Source organism: Hordeum vulgare, chromosome 1H, assembly GCF_904849725.1.
Source record: "Hordeum vulgare subsp. vulgare chromosome 1H, MorexV3_pseudomolecules_assembly, whole genome shotgun sequence".
Lineage (NCBI taxonomy): Eukaryota > Viridiplantae > Streptophyta > Magnoliopsida > Poales > Poaceae > Hordeum > Hordeum vulgare.
This window is the reverse complement of record NC_058518.1, coordinates 115,727,427-115,737,458: the sequence shown is the minus strand read 5'-3', so window position 1 is coordinate 115,737,458 and position 10,032 is coordinate 115,727,427.

Sequence of the window (10,032 nt, the reverse complement as noted above, 5' to 3'; positions counted from 1 at the left end):
GTATGATCATTGCCTTAGATATCGTCATGACTTTGGGCGATTCTATCAATTGCTCGACAGTAATTCGTTCACCCACCATAATACATGCTAACATGAGAGAAGCCTCTAGTGAACACTATGGCCCCCGGGTCTACTTTTCACATTATATATTCAGATCTACATACAAAATACCAAAAATACCTTTCTGCACTTTTATCTATTTACCTTTCATCACCTTCAGATCTCACCTTGCAAGTAATCGTGAAGGGATTGACAACCCCTTTTGTTGGGGGACGTCGCATGGGAAACAAAAATTGTCCTACGCGCACGAAGACCTATCATGGTGATGTCCATCTACGAGAGGGGATTTCTGATCTATGTACCCTTGTAGATCACACAACAGAAGCGTTAAGAAACGCGGTTGATGTAGTGGAACGTCCTCACGTCCCTCGATCCGCCCCGCGAACTGTCCCACGAACCGTCCCGCGATCCGTCCCACGATCCGCTCCGATCTAGTGCCGAACGGACGGCACCTCCGCGTTCAGCACACGTACAGCTCGACGATGATCTCGGCCTTCTTGATCCAGCAAGAGAGATGGAGAGGTAGATGAGTTCTCCGGCAGCGTGATGGCGCTCCGGAGGTTGGTGGTGATCTAATGTCAGCAGGGCTCCGTCCGAGCTCCGCAGAAACGCGATCTAGAGGAAAAACCATGGAGGTATGTGGTCGGGCTGGCGTGGCAAAGTTGTCTCAAATCAGCCCTAATACCTCAGTATATATAGGAGGGAGGGAGGGGAGGAGGCAGCCTCAAACCCTCAAGGTTTGGCCGAAATTTGAGGTGGAGGAGTCCTACTCCAATCCTACTTGGAGTAGGATTCCACCTTCCCACTTGGAAACTCTTTCCACCTTGTGTTTTTCCCTTCTCAAACCTTATGGGCCTTAGTGGGAACTTATTCCAGCCCACTAGGGGCTAGTTTATCTTTTCCCATAGCCCATGAGACCCCTTGGGGCGTGACACCCCTCTCGATGGTCCCCGTCACCCCTCCCGGCACTCCCGGTACACTACCGATGAGCCCGAAACTTTTCCGGTAATGCCCGAAAACTTTCCGATAACAAAATGAGGTCATCCTATATATCAATATTCATCTCCGGACCATTCCGGAAACCCTCGTGACGTCCGTGATCCCATCCGGGACTCCGAACAACATTCCGTAACCAACCATATAACTCAAATACACATAAAACAACGTCCAACCTTAAGTGTGCAGACCCTGCGGGGTCGAGAACTATGTAGACATGACTCGAGTGACTCCTCGGTCAATATCCAATAGCGGGACCTGGATGCCCATATTGTATCCTACATATTCTACGAATATCTTATCGTTTGAACCTCAGTGCCAAGGATTCATATAATCCCATATGTCATTCCCTTTGTCCTTCGGTATGTTACTTGCCCGAGATTCGATCGTCAGTATCCGCATACCTATTTCAATCTCGTTTACCGGCAAGTCTCTTTACTCGTTCCGTAATACAAGATCCCGTGACTTACACTAATTCACATTGCTTGCAAGGCTTGTGTGTGATGTTGTATTACCGAGTGGGCCCCGAGACACCTCTCTGTCACACGGAGTGACAAATCCCAGTCTCGATCCATACTAACTCAACGAACACCTTCGGAGATACCTGTAGAGCATCTTTATAGTCACCCAGTTACGTTGCGACGTTTGATACACACAAAGCATTCCTCCGGTGTCAGTGAGTTATATGATCTCATGGTCATAGGAACAAATACTTGACACGCAGAAAACAGTAGCAACAAAATGACACGATCAACATGCTACGTCTATTAGTTTGGGTCTAGTCCATCACATGATTCTCCTAATGATGTGATCCCGTTATCAAGTGACAACACTTGCCTATGGTGAGGAAAATCTTGACCATCTTTGATCAACGAGCTAGTCAACTAGAGGCTTACTAGGGACAATGTTTTGTCTATGTATCCACACATGCACCGTGTTTCCGATGAATACAATTATAGCATGGATAATAAGCGATTATCATGAACAAAGAAATATAATAATAACTAATTTATTATTGCCTCTAGGGCATATTTCCAACAGTCTCCCACTTGCACTAGAGTCAATAATCTAGTTCACATCATCATGTGATTCCAACGAATCCAACACCCATATAGTTATGGGGTTTGATCACGTCTTGCTCGTGAGAGAGGTTTTAGTCAACGGTTCTGAAACTTTCAGATTCGTGTGTTCTTTACAAATCTTTATGTCATCTTATAAATTCTGCTACTATGTGCTATTCGGAAATATTCCAAATATCTACTCTACTATACGAATCCGTTTCACTACTCATAGTTATTCGGATTAGTGTCAAAGCTTACATCGACGTAACACTTTACGACGAACTCTTTAACCACCTCCATAATCGAGAAAAATTCCTTAGTCCATCAGTTACTAAGGATAAATTTTGACCGCTGCTAGTGATTCAATAATGGATCACTCTCTGTACCTCTCAACAGACTTTGAGTCAAGGCACACATCAGGTGCGGTACCCAGCATGGCATACTTCAGATTCTACGGCCAAGGCATAGAAGACGACCTTCGTCTATTCTGTTTATTCTGCCGGGGTCGGGTTTTGAGTCTTACTCAAATTCACACCTTACAACGCAACCAAGAACTCCTTCTTTGATGATCTATTTTGAACTCCTTCAAAAACTTGTCAAGGCATGCATCTTGTTGAAACTTCCATTAAGCGCTTTCGATCTATCTCCATAGATCTTTGATGCTCAACATTCAAGTAGCGCAATCCAGGTATTCCTTTGAAAAACTCCTTTCAAACAACCTTGTATGCTTTACATAAATTCTACATTACTTCTTATCCACAATATGTCAACCACATATTCTTATCAGAAATTCTATAGTGCTCCCACTCACTTCTTTGGAAATACAAGTTTCTCGTAAACCTTGTACAAACCCAAAATCTTTGATCATCTCATCAAAGTGTATATTCCAACTCCGAGATGCTTGCACCAGTCCATTGAAGGATCGCTGGAGCTTGCATACTTGCTAGTATCTTTAGGATCGACAAAACCTCCTGGTTGTATCACATACAATGTTTGCTCAAGGAAACCGTCGAGGAAACAATGTTTTGACATCCTATGTGCAATATTTCATAAATAATGCAGAAACTACTAACATAATTCTAACAGACTTTCAGCATCGCTACGAGTGAGAAAGTCTCATCATAGTCAACTATTTGATCTTGTCGGAAACATCTTTGCGACAAGTCGAGCTTTTCTTAATAGTGACTTATCACCATCATCGTCTGTCTTCCTTTTAAAGATCCATCTTTACTCAATAGTCCTATGACCATCAAGTAGTTCTTCCAAAGTCTACACTTTGTTTTCATACATGGATCCTCTCTCGGATTTCATGGCTTCCAGCTATTTGTCGGAATCCGGGCCCACCATTGCTTTCTCCATAACTCGTAGGTTCACTGTTGCTCAACAACATGACCTCCAAGACAGGGTTACCGTACCACTCTGCAGTAGTACGCGGCCTTCTCAACCAACGAGGCTTGTAGCAACTTGATCCGATGCTCGATGATCACCATCATCAGCTTTCACTTCAATTGGTGTAGGCGCCACAGGAACAACTTCCTGCGCCCTGCTACACACTGGTTGAAGTGATGGTTCAATAACCTCATCAAGTTCTACCACCCTCCCACTCAATTCTTTCGAGAGAAACCTTTCCTCGAGAATGGATCCGTTTCTAGAAACAAACACTTTGCTTTCGGATCTGAGATAGGAGATGTACCCAACTGTTTTGGATATCCTATGAAGATGCATTTATCCGCTTTGGGTTCGAGCTTATCAGACTGAAACTTTTTCACATAAGTGTCGAAGCCCCAAACTTTCAAGAAACGACAGTTTAGATTTCTCTAAACCTCAGTCTATACTGTGTCATCTCAACGGAAATACGCGGTGCCCTATTTAAAGTGAATGTGGTTGTCTCTAATGCATAACCCATAAACGATAGTGGTAATTCGATAAGAGACATCATAGCATGCACCATACCAAATAGCGTGTGGCTATGACGTTCAGACATGTCATCACACTATGATGTTCCAGGTGGCATGAACTGCGAAACAATTTCCACATTGTCTTAACTGCGTACCAAAACTCGTAACTCGAATATTCATTTCTATGCTCATATCGTAGACAGTTTATCCTCTTGTTACGACGAACTTCACTCCGAAACAGAATTGAACTTTTCAATATTTCTGACTTGTGATTCATTAAGTAAATACTCTTGTATCTTCTCAAATCGTCATTGAAGTAAGAACATAATGATATCCACTGCGTGCCTCAGCACCCATTGGACTGCATACATCAAAATGTATCACTTCCAACAAGTTACTATCTTGTTTCATCTCAATGAAAACAAGGCCTTGCTCATGTTGTATGATTTGCATGTCACTAGTGATTCAAAATCAAGTGAGTATAAAGATCCATCAACATGGAGCCTCTTCATGCAATTTATACCAACATGACTCAAGCGGCAGTGCCACAAGTAAGTGGTACTATCATCATTACCTCGTATCTTTTGGCACCAACATCATGAACATGTGTAACACTACGATCGAGATTCAATAAACCATTGAAGGTGATTATTCAAGCAAATAGAGTAACCATTATTCTCTTTAAATGAATAATCGTATTGCAATAAACACAATCCAATCATGTTCATGCTTAACGCAAGCACCAAATAACAATTATTTAGGTTTAACACCAATCCCGATGGTAGAGGGAGTGTGCGACGTTTGATCATATCAACCTTGGAAACACTTCCAACACGTATCGTCCCCTCGCCTTTAGCTAGTCTCCGTTTATGCCGTAGCTTTCATTTCGTGTTACTAATCACTTAGCAACCGAACCGGTATCCAATACCCTCGTGCTACTAGGAGTACTAGTAAAGTACACATCAACATCATGTATATCAAATATACTTCTTTCGACTTTTGCCAGCCTTCTTATCTACCAAGTATCTAGAGTTGCTCCGCCTCAGTGACCGTTCCCCTGATAACAGAAGCACTTAGTCCCGGGCTTTGGGTTTAATCTGGGGTCTCTTCATTAGTGCAGCAACTGCTTTGCCGTTTCACGAAGTATCCCTTCTAGCCCTTACCTTTCTCGAAACTTAGTGGTTTTACTAACCATCAACTATTGATGCTCCTTCTTGATTTCTACTTTCGCAGTGTCATACATCACGAATCTCTCAAGGATCATTGTATCTATCCTTGATATGTTATAGTTCATCACGAAGCTCTCACAGCTTGGTGGCAGTGACTTTGGAGAATCATCGCTATCTCATCTGGAAGATTAACTCCCACTTGATTCAAGCGATTGTCGTACTCAGACAATCTGAGCACATGCTCAACGATTGAGTTTTTCTCCTTTACTTCATGGACAAAGAATCTTGTCGGAGGTCTCATACCTCTTAACAAGGGCACAAGCATGAAATCACAATTTCATCTCTTTAGAACATCACTCATGTTCCGTGACGTTTCAAAACGTCTTCGGCGCCACGCTTCTAAGCCATTAAGTATTTTGTACTGAACTATCGTGTAGTCATCAGAAACGTGTATGTCAGATGTTCGCAACATCTACAGACGACGCTTCAGGTGCAGCACACCGAGTGATGCATTAAGGACATAAGCCTTCTGCGTAACAACGACGACAATCCTCGGTTTTACAGACTCAATCTGCAAAGTTTGCTACTATCAACTTTCAACTAAATTTTCTCTAGGAACATACAAAAACAGTAGAGCTATAGCACAAGCTACATCGCAATTCGCAAAGACCATTAGACTATGTTCATGACAATTAGTTCAATTAATCATATTACTTAAGAACTCGCACTCAAAAAGTACATCTCTCTAGTCATTTGAGTGGTACATGATCCAAATCCACTATCTCAAGTCCGATCATCACGTGAGTCGAGAATAGTTTCAGTGGTAAGCATCTCTATGCTAATCATATCAACTATACGATTCATGCTCGACCTTTCGGTCTCATGTGTTCCGAGGCCATGTCTGCACATGCTAGGCTTGTCAAGCTTAACCCGAGTGTTCCGCGTGTGCAACTGTTTTGCACCCGTTGTATGTGAATGTTGAGTCTATCACACCCGATCATCACGTGGTGTCTCGAAACGAAGAACTGTCGCAACGGTGCACAGTCGGGGAGAACACAATTTTGTCTTGAAATTTTAGTGAGAGATCACCTCTTAATGCTACCGTCGTTCTAAGCAAGATAAGGTGCATAAAGGGTTAACATCACATGCAATTCATAAGTGACATGATATGGCCATCATCATGTGCTTCTTGATCTCCATCACCAAAGCACCGACATGATCTTCTTGTCACCGGCGTCACACCATGATCTCCATCAACGTGTCGCCATCGGGGTTGTCATGCTACTCTTGCTATTACTACTAAAGCTACGTGCTAGCAATATAGTAAACGCATCTGCAAGCACAAACGTTAGTTTAAAGACAACCCTATGGCTCCTGCCGGTTGCCATACCATCGACGTGCAAGTCGATATTAACTATTACAACATGATAATCTCATACATCCAATATATCACATCACATCGTTGGCCATATCACATCACAAGCATACCCTGCAAAACAAGTTAGACGTCCTCTAATTGTTGTTGCATGTTTTACGTGGTCACCATGGGTATCTAGTAGGATTGCATCTTACTTACGCAAACACCACAACGGAGATATATGAATTGCTATTTAACCACATCCAAGGATCTCCTCGGTCAAATCCGATTCAACTAAAGTTGAAGAAACCGACACTCGCCGGTCATGTTTGAGCAACGGAGTTACTCGTAGCGATGAAACCAGTCTCTCGTAAGCGTACGAGTAATGTCGGTCCGAGCCGCTTCGATCCAACAATACCGCGGAATCAAGAAAAGACTAAGGAGGGCAGCAAAACGCACATCACCACCCACAAAAAACTTTTGTATTCTACTCGAGAAGACATCTACGCATGAACCTAGCTCATGATGCCACTGTTGGGGGACGTCGCATGGGAAACAAATTTTTTTCCTACGCGCACGAAGACCTATCATGGTGATGTCCATCTACGAGAAGGGATTTCTGATCTACGTACCCTTGTAGATCGCATAGCAGAAGCGTTAAGAAACGCGGTTGATGTAGTGGAACGTCCTCACGTCCCTCGATCTGCCCCACGAACCATCCCACGAACCGTCCCGCGATCCGTCCCACGATCCGATCCGATCTAGTGCCGAACGGACGGCACCTCCGCGTTCAGCACACGTACAACTCAACAATGATCTCGGCCTTCTTGATCCAGCAAGACAGACGGAGAGGTAGATGAGTTCTCCGGCAGCGTGACGGCGCTCCGGAGGTTGGTGGTGATCTAATGTCAGTAGGGCTCCGCCCGAGCTCCGCAGAAACGTGATCTAGAGGAAAAACCGTGGAGGTATGTGGTCGGGCTGCCGTGACAAAGTTGTCTCAAATCAGCCCTAATACCTCAGTATATATAGTAGGGAGGGAGGGGAGGAGGCAGCCTCAAACCCTCAAGGTTTGGCCGAAATTTGAGGTGAAGGAGTCCTACTCCAATCCTACTTGGAGTAGGATTCCACCTTCCCACTTGGAAACTCTTTCCACCTTGTGTTTTCCCTTCTCAAACCTAATGGGCCTTAGTGGGAACTTATTCCAGCCCACTAGGGGCTGGTTTATCTCTTCCCATAGCCCATGAGACCCCTTGGGGCGTGACACCCCTCTCGATGGTCCGCGTCACCCCTCCCGGCACTCCCGGTACTTTCCGGTAATGCCCGAAAACTTTCCGGTAACCAAATGAGGTCATCCTATATATCAATCTTCGTCTCCGGACCATTCCGGAAACCCTCGTGACGTCCGTGATCCCATCCGGGACTCCGAACAAAATTCGGTAACCAACCATATAACTCAAATATGCATAAAACAACGTCCAACCTTAAGTGTGCAGACCCTGCGGGTTCGAGAACTATGTAGATATGACCCGAGTGACTCCTCGGTCAATATCCAATAGCGGGACCTAGATGCCCATATTGGATCCTACATATTCTGCGAATATCTTATCGTTTGAACCTCAGTGCCAAGGATTCATATAATCCCGTATGTCATTCCCTTTGTCCTTCGGTATGTTACTTGTCCGAGATTCGATCGTCAGTATCCGCATACCTATTTCAATCTCGTTTACCGGCAAGTCTCTTTACTCGTTCCTTAATACAAGATCCCGTGACTTACACTAAGTCACATTGCTTGCAAGGCTTGTGTGTGATGTTGTATTACCGAGTGGGCCCCGAGATACCTCTCCGTCACACGGAGTGACTAATCCCAGTCTCGATCCATACTAACTCAACGAACACCTTCGGAGATACTTGTAGAGCATCTTTATAGTCACCCAGTTACGTTGCGACGTTTGATACACACAAAGCATTCCTCTGGTGTCAGTGAGTTATATGATCTCATGGTCATAGGAACAAATACTTGACACGCAGAAAACAGTAGCAACAAAATGACACGATCAACATGCTACGTCTATTAGTTTGGGTCTAGTCCATCACATGATTCTCCTAATGATGTGATCCCGTTATCAAGTGACAACACTTGCTTATGGTCAGGAAACCTTGACCATCTTTGATCAACGAGCTAGTCAACTAGAGGCTTACTAGGGACAATGTTTTGTCTATGTATCCACACATGCACTGTGTTTCCGATCAATACAATTATAGCATGGATAATAAACGATTATCATGAACAAAGAAATATAATAATAACTAATTTATTATTGCCTCTAGGGCATATTTCCAACACCTTTATCACGTTGGGTGCAAGTTTGTTTGTTGTTGTGCAGGTTCATTGGCGCCTCATCTTGATACTCCTACTGGATTGATACCTTGGTTCTCAAACTAAGGGAAATACTTATTTCTACTTTGCTGAATCACCCTTTCCTCTTCAAGGGAAAAACCAACGCAAGCTCAAGAAGTAGCATGCTGCCGGAGCTCTCCCTCAACCTCTCCCTCTCCTTGCTGGATCAAGGCAAAGGAGACGTCACTGGGCTGCACGTGTGTTGAACGCGGAGGCACCGTTGTTCAGCGCTTAGATCAGAATCCACCGCGATCTAAATCTCTACGAGTACGACTCCATCAACCACGTTCTAGTAACGCTTCTCCTAGATAGATGCTCTACCCCATTGCTCATTGCTGGTTTCTCCTAGATAGATCCTTGTGAAGCGTAGGAAATTTTTGAAATTACTACGTTCCCCAATAGTGGCATCGGAGCAAGGTTATATGCATAGATTCTATGCACGATCAGAACACAAAAGTTGTGGGCGATGATTTTGTCAGTTGCTTGCCGTTACTAGTCTTATCTTGGTTCGGCGGCATCGTGTGATGAAGCAGCCCCGACCGACTTCACACGTACTCTTACGTGAGACTGGTTCCACCGACCGAGATGCACTTGTTGGATAAGGTGGCTAGCGGGTGCCTGTCTCTCCCACTTTAGTCGGATCGGATTCGATGAAGAGGGTCCTTATGAAGGGTAAATAGCATTGGGATATCAACGTTGTGGCTGCCACGTAGGTAAGAAACATTCTTGCTAGAAACCCAAATCAGCCATGTAAAACATGCAACAAGAAAGAGGACGTCTAACTTGTTTTTGCAGGGTATGCTGTGTGATGTGATATGGACAAAAGGATGTGATGTTACATATGTGATGTATGAGATTTATCATGTTCTTGTAATAGGATTCACGACTTGCATGTCGGTGAGTATGAAAACTGGCAGGAGCCATAGGAGTTGTCTTAATTTATTGTATGAGATGCAACGCCATGTGATTACTTTACTTTATTAATAACCGTTAGCTATAGAGTAGAATTAATAGTTGGCGAGACGACTTTGCAAAGACACAATGATGGAGATCATGGTGTCATGCCGGTGACAATGATGATCATGCCGTGCCC